General features: G+C 38.3%; 1 protein-coding gene across 2 annotated transcripts in view; it reads right to left on the reverse strand.

Moving 5' to 3' along the window:
- LOC115218351 overlaps positions 1 to 19152 on the reverse strand; it is a 67028-nt gene that overhangs the window by 20183 nt on the left and 27693 nt on the right. Inside the window, exon 1 of one of the 2 annotated variants that reach the window (XM_036508144.1) lies at positions 16626 to 16711. The exons of the other annotated variant lie outside the window; for it this stretch is intronic. The gene's annotated coding sequence lies outside the window, so the exon portion shown is untranslated. Of the gene's footprint in view, positions 1 to 16625; positions 16712 to 19152 lie in introns of those variants that run through there. 2 annotated transcript variants of the gene reach the window in all.

The following is a 19152-nucleotide window of genomic DNA, read 5'->3' on the forward strand; positions in this document are numbered from 1 at the left end:
TGAGTCCAACGCCCTAACCACTAAGCCATGTGCCTCCACTTACATAACAGAGAAGAAATATTGTTTCTTACTGTACTCCTCCCTGTATAGAACCTCAAAATAAAGAAGACCAATAAGTCCAGTCTTCTTCACAATACCTTCAACAGTATGAAAGAGAAGAAGAAAAAATTCAGATTTAGATATTGACTTAACAGTGTTTTTAGTTCAATTAAAGTTGACAGTCAAGTTCATATTTCATGGAGCTGATAATATCATTTCACATCCTCCAACCTACAAACTCCAGAATAAATATTTACTCTTACAAGGTTGTCCTGACATCATTTCAAATGCCCAAAAATTAGTAGTACAATATAACCATACCTACACATACACTATACACAAGCATAAATACATATACCCTTTATGTGTGTGTGTGTGTAATATCTACATAATACCTACAAACAAGCAGGCATGCACACACACACATACATTTGTATGATACAGTTGGCCAGTTTTCATTATTAGTATCTTGGTATTATTAATAAACAACTCACACAGATGACACAGTTTAATGACAAAGCACGGTTGCTAAGCTACTGTCCACACAGAGTAATTAGATACAATACAATTAAATATAGATCCTTTGTGGATGCTCAGACATAATAAAGCTGCAGTGAATGATGAGGAAAAAAGGAGAGAGAAAATCTCGAGAAACGAAAATAGCAACTAAGAATTGATGATTATAACCATTTCTCTGGTAGCCACATGATTATTAAACCACAGGATGTCCATCTTGCACACACACCTGTCCTAATATAAAAGCTTAATAGGCAAGGAATTAGAATACCAAACTGCTAAAGCTTAAACCAAACAAGTGATATTTCATTGTTTGCACACACACACAATAAGAATTTACTTGAGCTAATCTGGGACCATCTACGTGGCCATTCAACTTGCTAGATACAGAAGCCAAATGTCTGTCAAATAACACCCAAGCATCTTGTAAAAAAAAGAACAGATTGAAGAATGAAGCCTAAGATATACTAGGTTTTACAATGAGAAGAGATAGTCACAGCTGGAAGGCCTTTGACAAGAGATTTACACAGTGAGAACTGACCTTGGCTATCTCTGAATAATGGAAAATATATATATATATATATCTGTTATCTTTTACTTGTTTTAGTAATTGAACTGCAGATATGCTGGAGTACCACCTATAAGGGCCTAGTTTAGGGGTGGGGAAACTCCTGCCCATGGGCGCAATTGTGCCCACAAGCCCATTTTATTTCACCTGCAGGCTGATATACTCATATGTACAAAATATAGTAAATTTTTCAATTATAAAATTTATACAATATTCATATGTCTATTTCCGACATAGGTCACATTTCTACTACGACTAAAAACGGTTAGACTTGAATAGAAAATCGACCGGTAGTTGCCATTTAAATGGAAATTTTGTTTTCATTATAAAACATATTGCTTCCCTTGAGACCCAACTACACTCTAGCTGAAAAATATAAAAACTTCATAAGTAGTATAAATGTCCTGAATTCAGTGGCGGTGTTAATGAAGATGTTACGCATTAATTTAATGTTAAACTTATCTCTATTACTGTATATCGAATTATACAAAGATATATGCAAGATTTACACAGATATAAGAGTTAGAACTTGTGGTCTGTCCGTGGACAGTTTTCTTCTTTTTTCTTTTTTGGAAATGTTTGACCACTGCACTAAAAAGTTTTCCCACCCTTGGTCTAGTTGAATAAATCAACCTTTGTTCTTAGTTTTTTAAATCTGGTGCTTATTCTATCAGACTCTTTTGCTGAACCACTAAGTTACATGGACAGAAATAAACCAACATTACACTGGTTGTCAAGCAGTGGCAGGACAAATATAAACAAAGACACACACAACACACAAACACATGTGACAAAGATTTTGTCAACTAAATTCACTCACTCAGCCCAGGGCTACAGCAGAAGATAAACAAGATTTTATTAAATATAAAGATTTAAATTAAAACAAGTGGTTAAGAAACTGTGTGCAGCACATGGGACAAATGAATTCTACCAAAGCCTTGTGAGTCGATTTGGTAGATAGACACTGGAAGAAGCTAATCATATGTATATATACATATCATCATTTATCATCTCCTTTTCCAAGCTTACACGGATGATCAGATTTTCTACAGCAGGATGCCTTTCCTGTTGCCAACCTTCATCTGTGTCCAAGCAAGGAAATAGACGTTTTTCGTGGAAGACTGGGAATGAACAACCTCACTTGTATGACAGTGATGCTCATTTACAACTATCGTGTGATGTCTAAACAAGAGAACATACAAACACACACATGGAGAAAGAGAGAGAGGTAGACAGGCTTCTTTCAGTTTCCATCTACTAAATCCACTCACAAGGCTGCCCAAGAGTATTTTACAAGGCACTTGCCCAAGATACCATGCAGCAACAGTAAGCCCAAGACCACATGATTGGAAAGCAAACTTCTTAAGCACAGAGCCACACACACATGTATGTGTGGGGGGGGGGCATCCCTTTGTTTTGATATTGCAGGATGATTGAAAATGGGCACCATTCATTTCCAATCTTTGATGAAAAACATTTCATCATCATCATCATTTAACGTCCGCTTTCCATACTAGCATGAGTTGGACGATTTGACTGAATTCTGGCGAACCAGACTCTATCCAAGTTGACAGCACCTTGATAGTTAAAGTAATTAAAAGTATGAAGACAGGGAAAGCCCCCGGCCCATCAGGAATCACTGCAGAGATGCTCAAAATATCTGGCAGCGTCGGCATTAGCCTGGTCACCCGTATAGTTAACCAGGTGTTTCACGAAGGAGTCATACCCAATGACTGGTGTCGCAGCACTATAGTCAACTGCTACAAAGGAAAATATTAGATCACTTGGAATCAGGGGAGGATTGGTAAGAGGAAGGGTCTCTACCCACAGAAAATCTACCTTGACAATTCCATCTGACCCATACAAGTACAGAAAAGTGAACGTTAAAACAATGAGGATGGTAAATGAATAACGGATAGACGGACAAGCAGATTGACAGAGCTATAACCAAACAGAGACTAATGTATAATTTCTTTTCTACTGTAGGCAGAAGGCCTGACATTTTAAGGGACGGGGCTAGTCAATTACAGCAACCCCAGTGCTTCACAGGTACTTACTTCAGTGACCCCGAAATGATGAAAGGCAAAGTCTACATCAGCGAAATCCTCAAACTCAGAGCGTAATGTTGGATGAAATGCCAAAACTACCGTATAATTTATTTTTCTATTTATTATAACCAGAACGAAATTACTGAAATGATTCCAGACTTATTTTCCTTCATATATCACAACACCTGAAAGTAAGGTTTCTATGTGATTACTTAACTTTTGAGATATAGAAACAAATTCTTCATATCAAACCCATAATTATTTTAAAATGGAAGCAAACATTGGACAATCATCACAAGAAACCCCTTCCTTAAATGTCTACTCAATCAAACAACCTTGAGGCAAAAACAATATCAGAAAGAGTTGGACAGACAGAGAGATGGATAAAAAAAAAGAGAGAGAGAAATAAAAAGAAGTGAGACTAAAAAGTGCAAAAGATGAAAAGAGAGAGAAACTAGGGAGAGAATGAAGAGAAATTGCAAAGAAGTAAAAATACTAACTACAAAAAAACTTTTAGATTTATGTTTTCAAATCCTGGTGAGAAATTTTGAATGTTATTTTAGTAAGTGTCAACGAGAACAGGATGATGATACAAATAAACAATGATTGTGTAAGAGTATGTATGTGTGTGTGTATTTGCTCAACCAATTAAATGATGATGATGATGAGGTATATATCCAAGTACTGCAGAAAGGAAGACAGAAAGACATTAAATACTGCTGGTGCAATAAGGAACCCAGACAGAGGCGGTCATTAAAAACTACTGATATATGTATATATACTTTCCTTCTCAAGTTTGACCCTTCTGTCCGGCACTAGTTGCCATGATAGATCGTTAGCCACTCCACACATTTTTTTCTCTCCTTGTTTTTTCTGTGTCACTTTCTGTAGAAGAGCGTAGGCTCGAAACGTAAAAGACTTTTTCTATTCCTGAGCGTTATACTAATACATCTGTTTGTTTTGTACAGCAACTGTCTCCGTCTTTTGTTTTTTTCATAAACTCTCCCTATATATATATATATATATATATATATATATGTGTGTGTGTGTGTGTATATGTGTATATATATATATGTATGTATGTATGTATATATATATATATATATATACACACACATACATATAATGGAGATTAACACTATCCCTCCCTCCATGTGATAAACTTGAAAAAAAATTGTTAAAATATTTTTCTTAATATGAAACTAATGGTAGCCTTAATACCCAAATAAAGAAATTTTATCCACCCATGGGCACTCATTCGTTTACATGACATTCACTCAGAAGAACATTGTTGGCCCAGAGCTATTGTAGAAGATGTTTCTCTAATGTCCCACACAGTGGGAATGAAATCAAAGGCACATGGCTGGAAAGTGACCTTCTTAAAAACACAGTTATGTCTATATGTGTGTGTGTGTGTATATATATCATCTTAACATCCACTTTTCCATGCTTGCACGGCTCAGATGAGAATGTGCTGAGGCATAGTTTTTCAACCAGATGCTGTTGCCAATCCCCTTGTAATAATCTCCTGGACTGTTGAATAACTAACGGCCCAGACATGTTTTATGTGTGTGGTGGGGAGCTGAACAACATTTAAGCAGCACTTCGTTTAGAATAATTGCCGAGGTGGACAGATCTTCCCAAAACCTCATATGCCAGACATCCTGGTCCTTTGTCATTTTCACCTGTCGAAGCTCCGAGTCTTGAGGCCAGTCGAAACGAAATAATTACTAGACTCAGTACTGAGGTTGATATAATTGACTAAAACCATGAGGCCAGTAGACCAGTGTGGCTTGAGCCTGAAGGCTGAAACCAGTAAAGGAAGGATTGATGGATACACACACACACACACACATATATATATATATATAAATCCTTAAACCCTTAAAAATGTTTCAGCCCGAAGGCTGTGGCACCATCATTTATATATATATATATATATATATATATATATATATATTATATATATATATAAATTGAATTTTTTTCCTTGTAAGTTTGGATTTTATTCCATCAAATAATAATTATATATATATATGCTGGTGGCACGTAAAAAGCACCGCTACACTCACGGAGTGGTTGGCATTAGGAAGGGCATCCAGCTGTAGAAACACTGCCAGATCAGACTGGAGCCTGGTGCAGCCTCCTGGCTTCCAAGACCCCGGTCAAACCGTCCAACCCATGCTAGCACGGAAAACGGACGTTAAACGATGATGAACACAAAGAATGAGAGAGAAGCTCACAATTATATAGTTTCAACTCACTTGGGCCATTTGTCTTGAACAATAGCCCTGGTTTGATCAATATCTTGTGAACAGAATGCAGTAGATGGGAAACTGTACAGAAGCTTGTTACAATTGTTATGTGTTTGTGTGCGTTTATGTCTCCATCAGCCTGGTGTGTGGGTGTTTTGTCCTGCTGCTATTAGTTCAGTCACAACACAACAGCAGTAGTAGTAGTATGAGATAACCCGATGACAATGTACTCGGAAAGTGATCCAGTAACTTCAGCCACATCTGTTATAGATATACCACCCAGGCCAGATAATAGAACAATGCAATCTAAACAATAAGTCTTAATGCCCACACACTTTCCAAGGTTTTAATTTATTTGCTGTGTCTGTGTGCGTTTTATGGCCTACATTGGCAAGAAGACATTTCATTGGAGTTGCTTTTATTCTTTATCTCCTTATCAACCCTTATCCAGAAGACTTTGGTAAAAGGTTCTGAAGCATCTGGTCTTATTCTCTGACATAGTATATCTAAGATTAAGGTGTCCAATTTTTCAAGTAGTTAAGGTATTGAGAACGATTTCACAGTTGTTTCTAGCAAGTTCGGAAACCCTATAGAAGTCCTTAAAATTAGCTCTGGCCGTATGGAGCTGTTATTTTTTCAACTGGAGACCCTTCCTATCATCACCCAACGTTTATAAGAACGACTGAAGCAAGCAGAGTTATGTGCCTTGCCCAATAGCATAACACAGTAGAGATATCTTAATATCTACACATGGTGACAGCTTTACAAGCTCATATTTCCGTTTAATACATTTATGTAGGCATGCATGTACACACGGACTGATAGATGTGAGCATTGTAGAGTTGTGGTAGATTAACACTGACAAAAACTTCATTTTCAGATGAATCATTTAACTTCAAGTACTCTGGTGCCAATAATTCCCCAACCACTGCCAATAATCTGGGTGAAGATGGACTCCTTCAGACATTCCAGTTTATGGTTCAGTCGAAAGCAGTGGTTCTTACCCAGGGTCCCATATGACCATTGGAGGCCTATTTTAAGATTTTGCTGTTAAAACTTACGTGCCATAAATAAATTAGTTCTACTTCTACAATATACAAAATATTTTTTTTTTCATACAATTCCTAATATTTAATTATAAAAATATAAATAGGATTTTTTAAACATGGAATGGTTATGAGAGTCCACCTGAGTGAAATAAAAATTAATGGGGTCCATAAGCCAAAAAAAACAGTTGAGAAAACCATTAGTCTAGAGCATGGGTTCTCAAAGTGGGCGCTGAAACAGTCCAGGTGGGCTCTGGTGCCTAAGGGGGTGGTAGAGAAAAAGGAGGCATTGGGAGGAAGGCTGTGGATGGAGGGACACTATGAATTTATGATAATATTACTATACTATTGTATATAAATTATATAATAATATATTAAATATCATGGAGGCACATGGCCTAGTGGTTAGAGCAATGGACTCGTGGTCGAGGGATCGCAGGTTCGAATCTCAGACCGGCGATGTGTGTTTATGAGCAAAACACTGCAGCTCCAGCAGAAGGTAACGGCGAACTTCTGCTGACTCTTTCGCCACAACTTTCCTCCTACATTTTGCAGCTCACCTGCGATGGACCAGCATCCCGTCCAGATGGGGAACCTATATGCTAAGGAAACCGGGGAAACCGGCCCTATGGGCCAGGCGTGGCTCGAGAAGGAACAAACAAACATATTAAATATCAAAAGATTCATAGTATATATAAATAAGTAAAATACATAAAAATAATGGTGGGGGAGCTGGGGGTTATTATGTGGCCATGAGGGGAGGGGCGGTGACCCAAAAAGTTAGAGAACCTCTGGTCTAGAGGAAGTAATTTATCCCCAACAAATCCTTTTACTGACGAGACAATCTTTTAAGGGCTAAAGGGACATATTCATGCACAGATAAATAGTGAAATTGTGTAAATTATCCACAGAATGTGCTCAGTATTTGTGTTAAAGTTTGTATATATTGTTTAAACATAAATCATTATAGCATCATTACTTTTAGTTTCTGAAAAAGCAAAATAGATGTGTTACTGGATATTGTTGTTGTTATTGTTTTGTAAATGAAGTGAGCAAGTGAAATCTTTAGCAAGTTAAGACAAAACACTTAGTGGCATTTCTCCTGGCTCTTTACGGTCTGAATTTACATCCCACTGTGGTCTTATGGTCAACTTTGCCCTTCACCCCTCTAGAGTCAATAAAATAAATACCAGTCAAGTACTGGAGTTGATGTAATCGAATGCCTTCTCCCCTCAAGACTGCTGGCTTTGTGTTAGAATTCATCATCATCATCATCATTTAAGGTCCATTTCCCATGCTGGTATGGACTGGACAGTTTGACAGGAGCTGGCAAGACAAGGGGTCACACCAGGTTTTACAGTCTGTTTTGGCTTGGTTCCTACAGCTGGATGCCCTTCCTAATGGCAACCAATTTAGAGAGCGTACTGAGTGCTTTTTACATGGTGGCACCATCAGTACTTTTTTATGTGTTGCCAGCACCAGTGCTTTTAACATGGAACCAGCACCAGTGTTCTTAATGTCGAACCAGCACCAGTGTTCTTAATGTGGTACTACCATCAGTGCCTTTAATGTCACACCAGCATTTTATCATGATACCAGCTCCAGTGTTTTTAACATGGCACCAGAAGTATTATAATCATTATTTAATAAATGTGGTGAGGTGGCAGAATCATTAGAGTATCAAAAAGTGCCTTGTAGCATTTCTTCCAGCACTTTACATTTTGGCTTCAAATCCAGCTGAGATCAACCTTACCTTCCACCCTTTCAAGGTCAATAAAATAAAAGTACCAGTCAAATATTGGGGTTGATGGAACTGAATAACACACTCCTCTCAAAAACTTTTGGCCTCCTGTCTAAATCAGAAAACTATGATTATTGTTAGTTGGAATTACAGAAGGAATAGTGCCAATAACCATTTCAGTACCACCCAATTCCATATTCAGTTTTTCCCAGTAGATGTCAATGTCTACAGGGGAAAGACAAGTCAGAAGAAATTTCAGAGGATCCATAGTTCTGAGAGTGAGAAATGATTGGGTAAAATGTTAAGAGACTTATGGTTTGAGGCAAGGGAGAGCAGTGTGCAGTTTGTTGATTCAGAAAACCAGCGACTGTTGTTGCAGTGGGAGAAAGAGAGAGAGGAAAGAGTGCAGCCGAGGCCAGAGAAACTGTAGCATGTTGTTGGGTGAGTCATTGCCAATCAGCCAAAATGGCCTTATTTTAGATGCAGTCTAGGATATGTGTGTGTAGCAGCAGTACTGTCTCAGATATGTCAGCAGCACTTTAATATGGGTCATACACGAGCTTTGTAGTGGGTCAGCAACTGACTGAAGCTGAAGTATTTTATGTGAAGCTGCCATGAAAGAGAAACCTAATATGCATGTTTTTTTAATGTTGTTAACGTTTAGCTTCCATTTTGAGTGATCGAGCAAAGGCATTCCAACCATGACTGTCTTGAGCTTTTAAGGGTAACTAGTACTAAATTATCATTTATTTTTAAAGCTTTTAAAGACAATAGGTGGAGTTGAAAGGTTTGGTTGCTATTTCTAGCAGGTCAGCCAACCACATAGAGCCAATGCTTGTTGACTTATGTTGTCCATGTACAGAGAGGGTGTGGTACAAGATTATTCCGTTGATATGAGATTGTTTTGATACTGTTCAAGGAGATTGTATTGTCTTGCTCATATTTTTTTACCAAACACACAAATTCAATCAATGCAACGTATTTTATAATTGTTTTATGTTTTTTTCTTTTCTCCCCTGTAAATTCAGCTTTACTCCATAGTTTGTGCTATTTTCTATTACTCATACTCATATGAAATTATTTCAATTTGGAAACTGAAAGCTATAAAGCTACTAAATCCTGTCCACAACCTCAGTAATAATTACAACAAAAGGCACTGGAGTAGCGAGTTCAAATCCTATTGAGTTAAAACAATTTCATCACCTATACCTCTCTTCCTCTTAATATAGCTTTTTCCAATTTCAACTAATATATACGTTTTTGCATTACACTATAACAGACAATAGTCAAAATATAATATTTAAATCAAAGCAATTATTATTCCTGAGCAAGGCACATAACTCTTGTTACCTCAGTTCCTGGATCACACTAAATACGTCTCCTATTTTTATTTGAGAACTATCTGCACCCTTCCTTCTGTGTTTTACAGACACACGCATCTATTTTTCTATTACACACACACATCTATTTTTCTATGATTGTGTAAACTAGATGAATATACCATAGAGGTATCATTTTACAGCCAGATGCTCATTTTGCTGCTAACCCTTACTAGTTTACCAAGTAAGGGATCTCTTATCCCACGTCTTCAAGGGTGCAAAGCCTGCAGATGATTCATAGACAGGGGAAACGACAATACCACTGTTGGCAGCTCAGGGATTTTCAGACATGGGCAAATGAAAACAAACACAACAGGCTTCTTTCAATTTCCACGAATGAAATCCACTCACAAGGCTTTGGTTGATCCTGGGCAACAGTAGAATATGTTTAACCCAAAGCACCAATCAGTGGGAGCTCATCGATCGCGCACGTGTGTGTGTGTGTGTGTGTGTATACATGCACATATACACAAATACAAAAGGCTTCTTTCAGTTTCCACCTACCAAATTCATTCACAACAGTTTGGGCAGTCTAGGGCTATAGTAGTAAACAGATACACAGGGTGCTAAGCAGTGGGACTGAACCCTAAACCATATGATTTAGGCAAGCTTGGAATATGGACACTAAATGATGATGATCATCAGAAATAATGGGTAACATTACACTGCTGTTTTAACAGCAATGCTGCGTTCAAAAAAACATCACCCTGTTTGTATCATAAAATACACATTCGATGCTTCTAATAAAAACAATTATAAGTTTGTTTATGTGTGTGTGTTTTAATTAAATATGGTTTTATTGTAAAGCAGACTAATGATTGTTGCATCTGTCATCATTAACAGAGTGCCACTGGTGCAGCAGTGTCGCAGCAGAGAGGCTCAACATGCGCTAGCAGTGCTCTCACACATTCATTATATAAGTTGCATATTTTCTATTTTCGTTTTCTAAAGGAATGAACCGTGAGATTTAAATTTATGAATGATTTTTACAGGATAAAATAAATTATGTAGGAAAGTGACCCTACCGAATTTCTAGACAGCCACTGAGTCTGCTAGAAACAGCAGCCCCTCAAATTACACACTATCGTCTTAAAAAGAAGGAACATAATAGATGATGTGATCCTGGATACAAAATGTCAGAGAGAAAAAAATGTAGTGGTCATGACTGGAATGCTTTTGACCATGTCAGCTCAGTCAGACCAAATATCCTGGGCTCAACAATACGTAGAACAACAGGCCAACAAAGAAACCTCTACCTGATACGCTAAAAATAACAGCCAAATTCCACATGAATCACATATTTTCATCTTAAAAGGGAAAGAATTTTGAATATCACCATCCTAGATATAGTTTGTGAATGAAATTTGATAGTTTAAAACTGTGCCTCTCATATATACAATTGTGTGTGTGTGTATGTATACCATAACCATCATTTGATATTTGTTTCCCATGGTGTCATGTACTGGACAATGACAGGATCTCATGAGCTGCAGGGTCAACCACTTTACAGTGTAAATTGGATGCTTCTTTTGATGCCAGTGGAACCAGTAAGGTTGCAAGACAATAAGAACAGAAAAGGAAAAAACGTCCCCACTAACGGTGGGGTGGGAGGCTTTATGTTAGATGCTGAGAGGCTAAAGAATGAGATATGTAGGTAAGGGCAGCGGACTCGCGGTCGTAGGATCGCGGTTTCGATTCCCAGACCGGGCGTCGTGAGTGTTTATTGAGCGAAAACACCTAAAGCTCCACGAGGCTCCGGCAGGGGGTGGTGTCGTTACCTGCTGTACTCTTTCACCACAACTTTCTTTCATTCTTTCTACTGTTGGCCTGCTTGCTTAGCCAGTGGGGTGGCACCATTTGAATGCTAAAACAATGCCAAGACGCATTGTGACCAGCGATGTGTAACAACATCTGATGGCCTGGTCGGTCAAGTGATATATATATCATCAAAATCATCATCGTCATTTAACATCTGTTCTCCATGCTGGCATGGGTTGAATGGTTGGAAAGGAGCTGGCCAGTCACCATTTGTCTGTTTTGGCATGGTTTCTATGGCAGGATGCCCTCCCTAACGCCAACCACTTTACAATGCACTGGATGCTTTTACGTGAGACTAGTACAGGTACATTTATGTCACACCAGCATCCATGGGCCCACAAGACTAGGATCTCTTGACTGGGAGAGGGATGTAGAGGACATGCTTGTATGCATGAACAGCCGTGATCTTACTTAAGTTGACGTATCTTCTCAAGCACAGCAAACCACCAGAGAGATTTTTATGTGTCTGTATCCATATTTATGTTGTTATTTGAGTTATGTCCCTTCGTGTTCTATAATTTAGTAGTTTGACAAATAGGGATCAATAAATTAAGTACCAGCCTGGAACAATACTGACATCAATATGATCGACTGAAACCTTTGAAGGCAGTGCTACAGCATGGTCGCAGTTCAATGACTGAAACCCTTAATAAAATAGTACGACTAACAAAACTTCAGATTTTACAGAAGAGAAAATAAATGAGATTTTGGGGCATTCATGCTTTTCCTAAAATGATCCAAGGAATCAAGCATTCATCATATGAGCGAGCGTATGTGTGTGTGTGTGAGAGAGAGAGAGAGAGAGAGAGTGTATTACTTTTTCCTTGCCTTGACATCATGTGATAATTGTAATTGAGTATGACCCTTTGCAATTAGGCAATTAGTGTCCTTCATATCTAATCTTTTGTGAAAAATGTCCCTGGACATTGAGAACTATCGCCTTACTTAGAAACATGCAAAGGTTGGTAACAGGAAGGGCATCCAGCCATAAAAAAATCCACCTCAGCAAATTCTGCCTCCCCCCCCCCCCCGTGTGAGCATGGAAATATGGAGATGATGATGATGATGATGGTGGTGATTGTGAATACTAGAAACATAATCATGAACGTGACCTTTCTCCCAGTAAACGAAATCCATTCTGATTCAGTAAATAAATTACAATAACTGCTTTACAGTAGGATGTAGTCTTAAACACTGGTTATCCAGCTGTAGTTAATAATCTCAATGATTGCTGCTGCACCTCAAATGTAGGATTAGAAATTTCACAGTGATTTTCTCTCTGAAGCACCAGGCCCTGTTTTTTTCTAAGTGGGAGGGAGAGAATATTGATTTCTCACACTGGTGCAAAGCTGAAGGTTTACAGAGGTGAGGTGATGGGGGTGAAGCCAATTAAACTGGCTCAGGTGCTTGATTCGAGTTATTTTATCAATCCTGAAACACAGAAGAATAAGTCTAGGTACTGAAAAGCACTTAGTTTGCACAACTGTTCCTGCCAACTGTCAGTCACGTTAATAATAAACATGATGATGATTACCGAGATTGGCACAAAGCCATACATTTGTCGAGAGGTTGGGGGGGGGGGAGAACAGAGATGTGGTCAGCCTAATCAATGCAAGTACTTGATTGGCATTTAATCATGGAAGGATCAAACCAATGAACTAGTTTCTATGAAGTTGTTAGACCTGCAGCCAAACTCCTTTAAATCATACCTTGCTGTTTTAAAAATAGCCTAATTAGACAATGTTAATTGAAGGGTCAGTCAATACATTTGAGTATCAAATATATGAGGGAAAACGTTGACAGTGACTTCGAAGTCTCACCACTGTTGGCATCATCAGATTGTCTGATGAAGTCAACGAATAGCAAAACTTCGAAGTTACTATCAACCCTTTCCTAATAATAATATATTAGATACTGAAAGTGGTGAGCTGGCAGAAACGTTAGCACGCTGGGCGAAATGCTAAGCAGTATTTCGTCTGTCTTTATGTTCAGAGTTCAAATTCCACCAAGGTCAACTTTGCCTTTCATCCTTTCAGGGTCAATAAATTAAGTGCCAGTTGCATGCTGAGGATCAATCTAATCGACTGGTCCCCCACAAAAAAATTTGGGGCCTTGTGCCTACAGTAGAAAAGAATATATTCAATACTGAAGTGTTTGATATACCATACTTGAACAGAGATGGGATGGTCATAGCTGGAGTAACTCTGATCATTCGTCTGTCTCATCAATCAGGACTAAATAAGAAGAACCAAGAAAGGATAGAAAACACAGCTGAGCCTGGCAGAAATTGAAATCACAATGTAAAGGAGTATACAACAGAGCATTTGTGGTCACCTTAAGACAATTGACAAACAGTGAGGCTTAGTATCAACATAACAAAACCCTTTTAGCAAACCCTGCAGAAAAATTTATCAACTGAATGACCTAATGCAATATATTCTATGGATGATCAAATGCTAGCGTTATATAAATTCTTAATTCTTTGATTAGCCCCTATACCAACTCCTACTGAACAGAAGACTACAATCAAAGACAGGTCGACTTTGCCTTTCATCCTTTCGGGGTCGATAAATTAAGTACCAGTTACGCACTGGGGTCGATATAATCGACTTAATACCTTTGTCTGTCCTTGCTTGTCCCCTCTATGTTTAGCCCCTTGTGGGTAATAAAGAAATATATATACAAAAGGATCATTCTGACTTTGTTTCAGAGATAATGCTTCCTTCTCTTTATAAGCTTGTAAGGTCTGAATTGGAGATTTAGTGTCTATTTCTAACTGGTTGGACCATCCTGTAGAGGCCCCTCTCCCACTATCACGAACTGTTGCATTATAGCTTAATTTCCTTAATTACATATTTATTATGCTGAATGCCTGCAAAAGAGGGAGAGGGCTTCCAGAATGTTTAAGTGGGTGTAGTTAGAAATTTACATTACACATCTCTATGAATTTCTTTCTCACTCCACACACCATAAATATTCCAATGCAATAGTTACAATTATAGTTCCACATCATATTTCAAACCTTGTGCCTTTGGTAAAAAGGATTATTATTATTGCTGTTGTTGTTGTTAATGTAGTGATTTATGTGTTCCGTTAAATAATTAGATTTCACTTTACTAACTACTGAAAACATTAGTAATATACAAAATAGATTTTTAAAATTCCTATAAAAAAAAAATTAAACCAGGGTTCCTAAAAGGGAAATAGAATATATGACCAGGGCTGTAAGGAAAGGAATGGAAGAGAAGAAAGATTTACCATAATTGAAACGAAAAAAATGTTATTGAAAGGCCCATGTTGCTACGTACAAACAAATCATTTGAATTAGTTGGCAAAGAAGAAACTGGTTTAGTCTTTTATATTTGTATCTGAGAAAAGATTTGCAAAACTGCAGAAATAAATATTGCTGCTTAAAAACCAGGTCAGTCTAAATCAAATAAGCTTTTGATGATGACATTCCAGCTGTGACCATTCCATATATTTTTAGTGTCCAATAGGTCCTTCCATTTTTTTGATGATGGTTGGTTGGGAGAGCTATATCCACAGGCACACTGTCCCCTCACTGCCTATTCTGTTGCTACTACAACTGTCTCTGCCCCCATGGAACTAGCTGCATGTAGATGCATACCACCTCCATCCAGGGCCACCCCAAACAAACCTGCCTTCTCTTGTCATCCGACATTGTGAATTACTTTCTCAGGTACTACATTAATCACTTTAGTCAAACCTCCCACCTCAGAAAGTCTCGCCCACTGGAATTCTTATTCCCCAGACATCAATTGAACATCAACCTACTTAATCAATAAATCTCACCTGTCATAGAGGCCTGTGAAGGTCAAGGTTACTGGTTCGTTATTTCTGACTAAACAATAAAAAGAAAATGCTGCTTGAGGATGACATCCTCATACTATCACAATCATCATCATCGTTTTAATGTCAACATTTTCCATGCTTGCATAAGTCAGATGGAGTTTTATTGAGGCAGATTTTCTATGGATGGATGCCCTTCCTCACCCGTTTCAAAGCAAGATGGCCAGACATTTTACATTGAATACTGGAAATAAATGACAATACTTGTATGACAGGGACACTGCTTTATAACTATCATGTGATGTTAAGACAATGGCACCACACATACACATATCATCATCATCATTATCATCATTTAATGTCCGTTTTCCATGCTGGCATGGCTTGGGACAGTTTGACTAGAGCTGGTAAGGCCAGAGGTAGTACCAGGTTCCCTTGTCTGTTTCGGCTTGGTTTCTACTGCTCGATGCCCCTCCTAACACCAACTACTCTACAGAGAGTACAGGTGCTTTTTTATGTGACATCAGTGCTTTTAACATGGCACCAGCAAATACATACACACACACACACACACACAACAGGCTTCTTTCAGTTTCTCTCAGCCAGATTCACTCATAAGGCATTGGTCAACCTGGAGCTATAGTACAAGACACTTGCTCAAGGTTCCATGCAATAGGACTGAATCTGCAATCATATGGTTGAGAAGCAAACTTCATAATTATATAGCGCTGCTTAGATATGATAGTATCATAATGTGACCACATATTCATACTTTAAACAATGTGTTAATCAGGCCACGCCATACACCTATGTGGTGGAGCAACCAGGAAAACCCCTTTTTTGAGAGCAACTTGTTTGCGATCTCATAATATATATGCTGTCCTTGCATGCAGTCACGTCCCCTACATCCTTCCTTAGCTGAGTAACACAAACCTTGCGGGCTCATGGGTGCTGGTTCCATGTGAAAAGCACCCATGTCAGTGCCGCAAAAAGGGCACCCATGCCAATACTATGTAAAAGCCCCCTGCAATTGCCACATAAAAGCACCCAGTACACTCTGTGGAGTGGTTGGTGTTAGGAATGGCATCCAGCCACGAAACCATGCCAAAACAGATATAGAACCCAGGCAGCTTTTCATCAGGCTAGATTCTGCCAAGCTGTTCAACCCATGAAAAGCAGAAGATGAATGATGATGGTGTGAAATTTCAGTTGATAATGCCAATATTACATACACACACATTATATATATGTATATAAAGTTCCAAAAGTTAGCGAGAAGATCAGGCAAAGATGGCTGTGACTATCTGGTCTCTGCCTGCAGCACCCTGAACTGGAAGCATCCAAATTAGTCTTGTGGCACCTGCTTCATGGTGATGCAAGAAGAGGAAAATGTCATCACACTTACATCAGCAACTTAATTGCAGACACTGGCCTGGCCTGGAATGGATCCAAGATCTTGAGGCAGTGATGATGAACCGAGAAGTGGGGTGGACTTCGTTGCTGGCCATAATAATAATAATAATTCGTTTGTTTATTGGCCACAAGGGCTAACAAAAATCAATTAAGACATAAAGGGACAAAACACAGGACGAAAGTTACAAAGGGTTTTGTCCGTTTGAAAAAGGTCCATGTACAAAAGCAGGATAACAATGAAATATAAGTAACAATTAAAACTCCCAATAAGGGGGGAGGCGCTTCGAAGGGTTACTCGTGGAAAAACCCATAAAAGCCACAGGAGCCTGATCGAAAGCGGGGTAGAGAGTCCCTTTCTCCTTTTGTATTTCCTTTTAATTTTCACAATAATAATTAAAACACATAGGCTTGGCTTGTTAGAAATATAGTTAGGAAAGAATTACCAAAAACAATTTTAAAAAAAGAACTAAAAAAAAAGAACATAGAATTGACAACAATGGTGACTTGTATGAAGGAAATCCTATTAGGAACCCATTTCATTCCAATGTCCTAAGAGAGCGGTTGATGTCCTTAGCCTAGCCAATCCAACACTCTGTCACATAGTGGTATGTGAATGTTTTCATAAAACATAAGCACACAGCATACAGGATTTTAAAATCAGTGACTATTCATTACTCATTAGGAAAAGCAACAGAATTTTCAGTGTGGTGTTATTTCCTGAATGCTAGGATTATTACAAATAGATAGTTTAAATGCTTACAAATAAACAAATTTCCCCCTATTTTTTTTTAATATTATTTCTTTTTCTTTCTTTTATTCATTTCAGTCACTGGACTTCAGCCATGCTGGGACGCCATCCAGAGGGTTTTAGTCAAACAAATTGCCCCACAGGACTTACTTTTTTTTTAAAGGCTGGTACTATTCTATTGGTCTTTTTTTTGCCAAACCATTAAGTTATGGGGACATAAACAAACCAACAACAGTTGCCACTTGGTGGGAGGAGGGTGTCACACACAGAACACACACACATACACATGATGGGCTTCCACACAGCTTCTGTCTACCAAATTCACTCCAGAGCATTGACCGGCCTTGCTTTAGTAGAAGACATGCTCGAGATGCCACATTTTGAGATTGAACCAAGCTTCTAACCACACAACCCTGCCTCCATCTATGTTACAATTTTTCTTTTTCAATCTGCCATGTTAATCATGCTGGCACCATGTTAAAAGCACTGTGCTGGTGCCAGTTTATGTGGCACCAGCACAATGCACTCAGTAAAGTTAGGAAGGACATCCAGCCGTAGAAACCATGCCAGAACAGACAACAGAGCCTGGTGCAGACCCTGGCATTACAAGCTCCTATCAAACTGTCTAACTCATGCCAACATGGAAAATAGACCTTGAATGATGATGATGATGATGTTTGATCCTGGCATTAATTACACAAATCTGGATTTTGGGAGCACATGTTGTCATTTCACTCCAAGACTGCCCTGTTTCAACAAACTTATGATCAAAGGGGTTCCAACAAAGAGAGCATTTTATCTCTTTGTATATTTAGGACTACACTGTCCAATGTGTTCTTGTTATTTTTAAGACAGCATGATGTGATTTGATAAGATTTAACTGTTATTTCTAGCATGTTGTGTGACCATATAAAAGTTCCTTTGTTGACTGACAATTCCTAGGTTTTATTACAACCATGAAGTAACATGGATGTTGGCCATTGCAGAAATAAATTAAGGAAGGAAGCTTAACCAGGAAAGGCTGCATGGTAATAAGCTTGCTTCCCAATCACATGGTTCTGGGTTCAGTCCCACTGTGTGGCACCTTGGGCAAGCGTCTTCTACTATAGCCTGGGCCGAATAAAACCTTGTGAGTAGATTTGGTAGACGGAAACCAAAGAAGCCCATTGTATATCTAAAAGGTGGGCCAGAATTCATGACTCGTTATATTTATTAATAAGCATATTAAGAAATAAAATAATGAATTTAAACAATACAATATCATTAAAATAAGCTTACTAAGAAATATAACTAATGAGTCATGAATTCTGGCCCACCTTATATATATATGTGTGTGTGTGTGTGCCTTTGTGTCAGTTTGTCCACCATCATTTGACAACTGGTGTTAGTTTGTTTACATTCCCGTAACTTAGTTATTTGGTAGAAGAGACTGATAGAATAAGTACCAGACTTAAAAAGAAAAGAAAAAAAGACTGGGGTCGATTTATTTGACTAAAAATTCTTAAAGGCTGCAGTCTAGTGACAGAAAAAAGTAAAAGAAAAAAAAAACATAGATAAAACAAAGAAAGAAATATTAGTGCTTGGGTATGTTTGGAATTATCAACATCATGTAACATTTGCCTTCCATGCTGATGTAGGTTACACAGGTCATCACACACTGAGTCAGCCCTTATTCAGAGTTACTGTCCTCCTTTAAGGGTCAAGAGACTACATCTCACTCATACATTCCATTCTGCCACGGTTTCTACAGCTTAAAGTCCTTCATGATTCT

This window comes from Octopus sinensis, linkage group LG13 (genome assembly GCF_006345805.1).
Source record: "Octopus sinensis linkage group LG13, ASM634580v1, whole genome shotgun sequence".
Taxonomy (NCBI): Eukaryota; Metazoa; Mollusca; class Cephalopoda; order Octopoda; family Octopodidae; genus Octopus; species Octopus sinensis.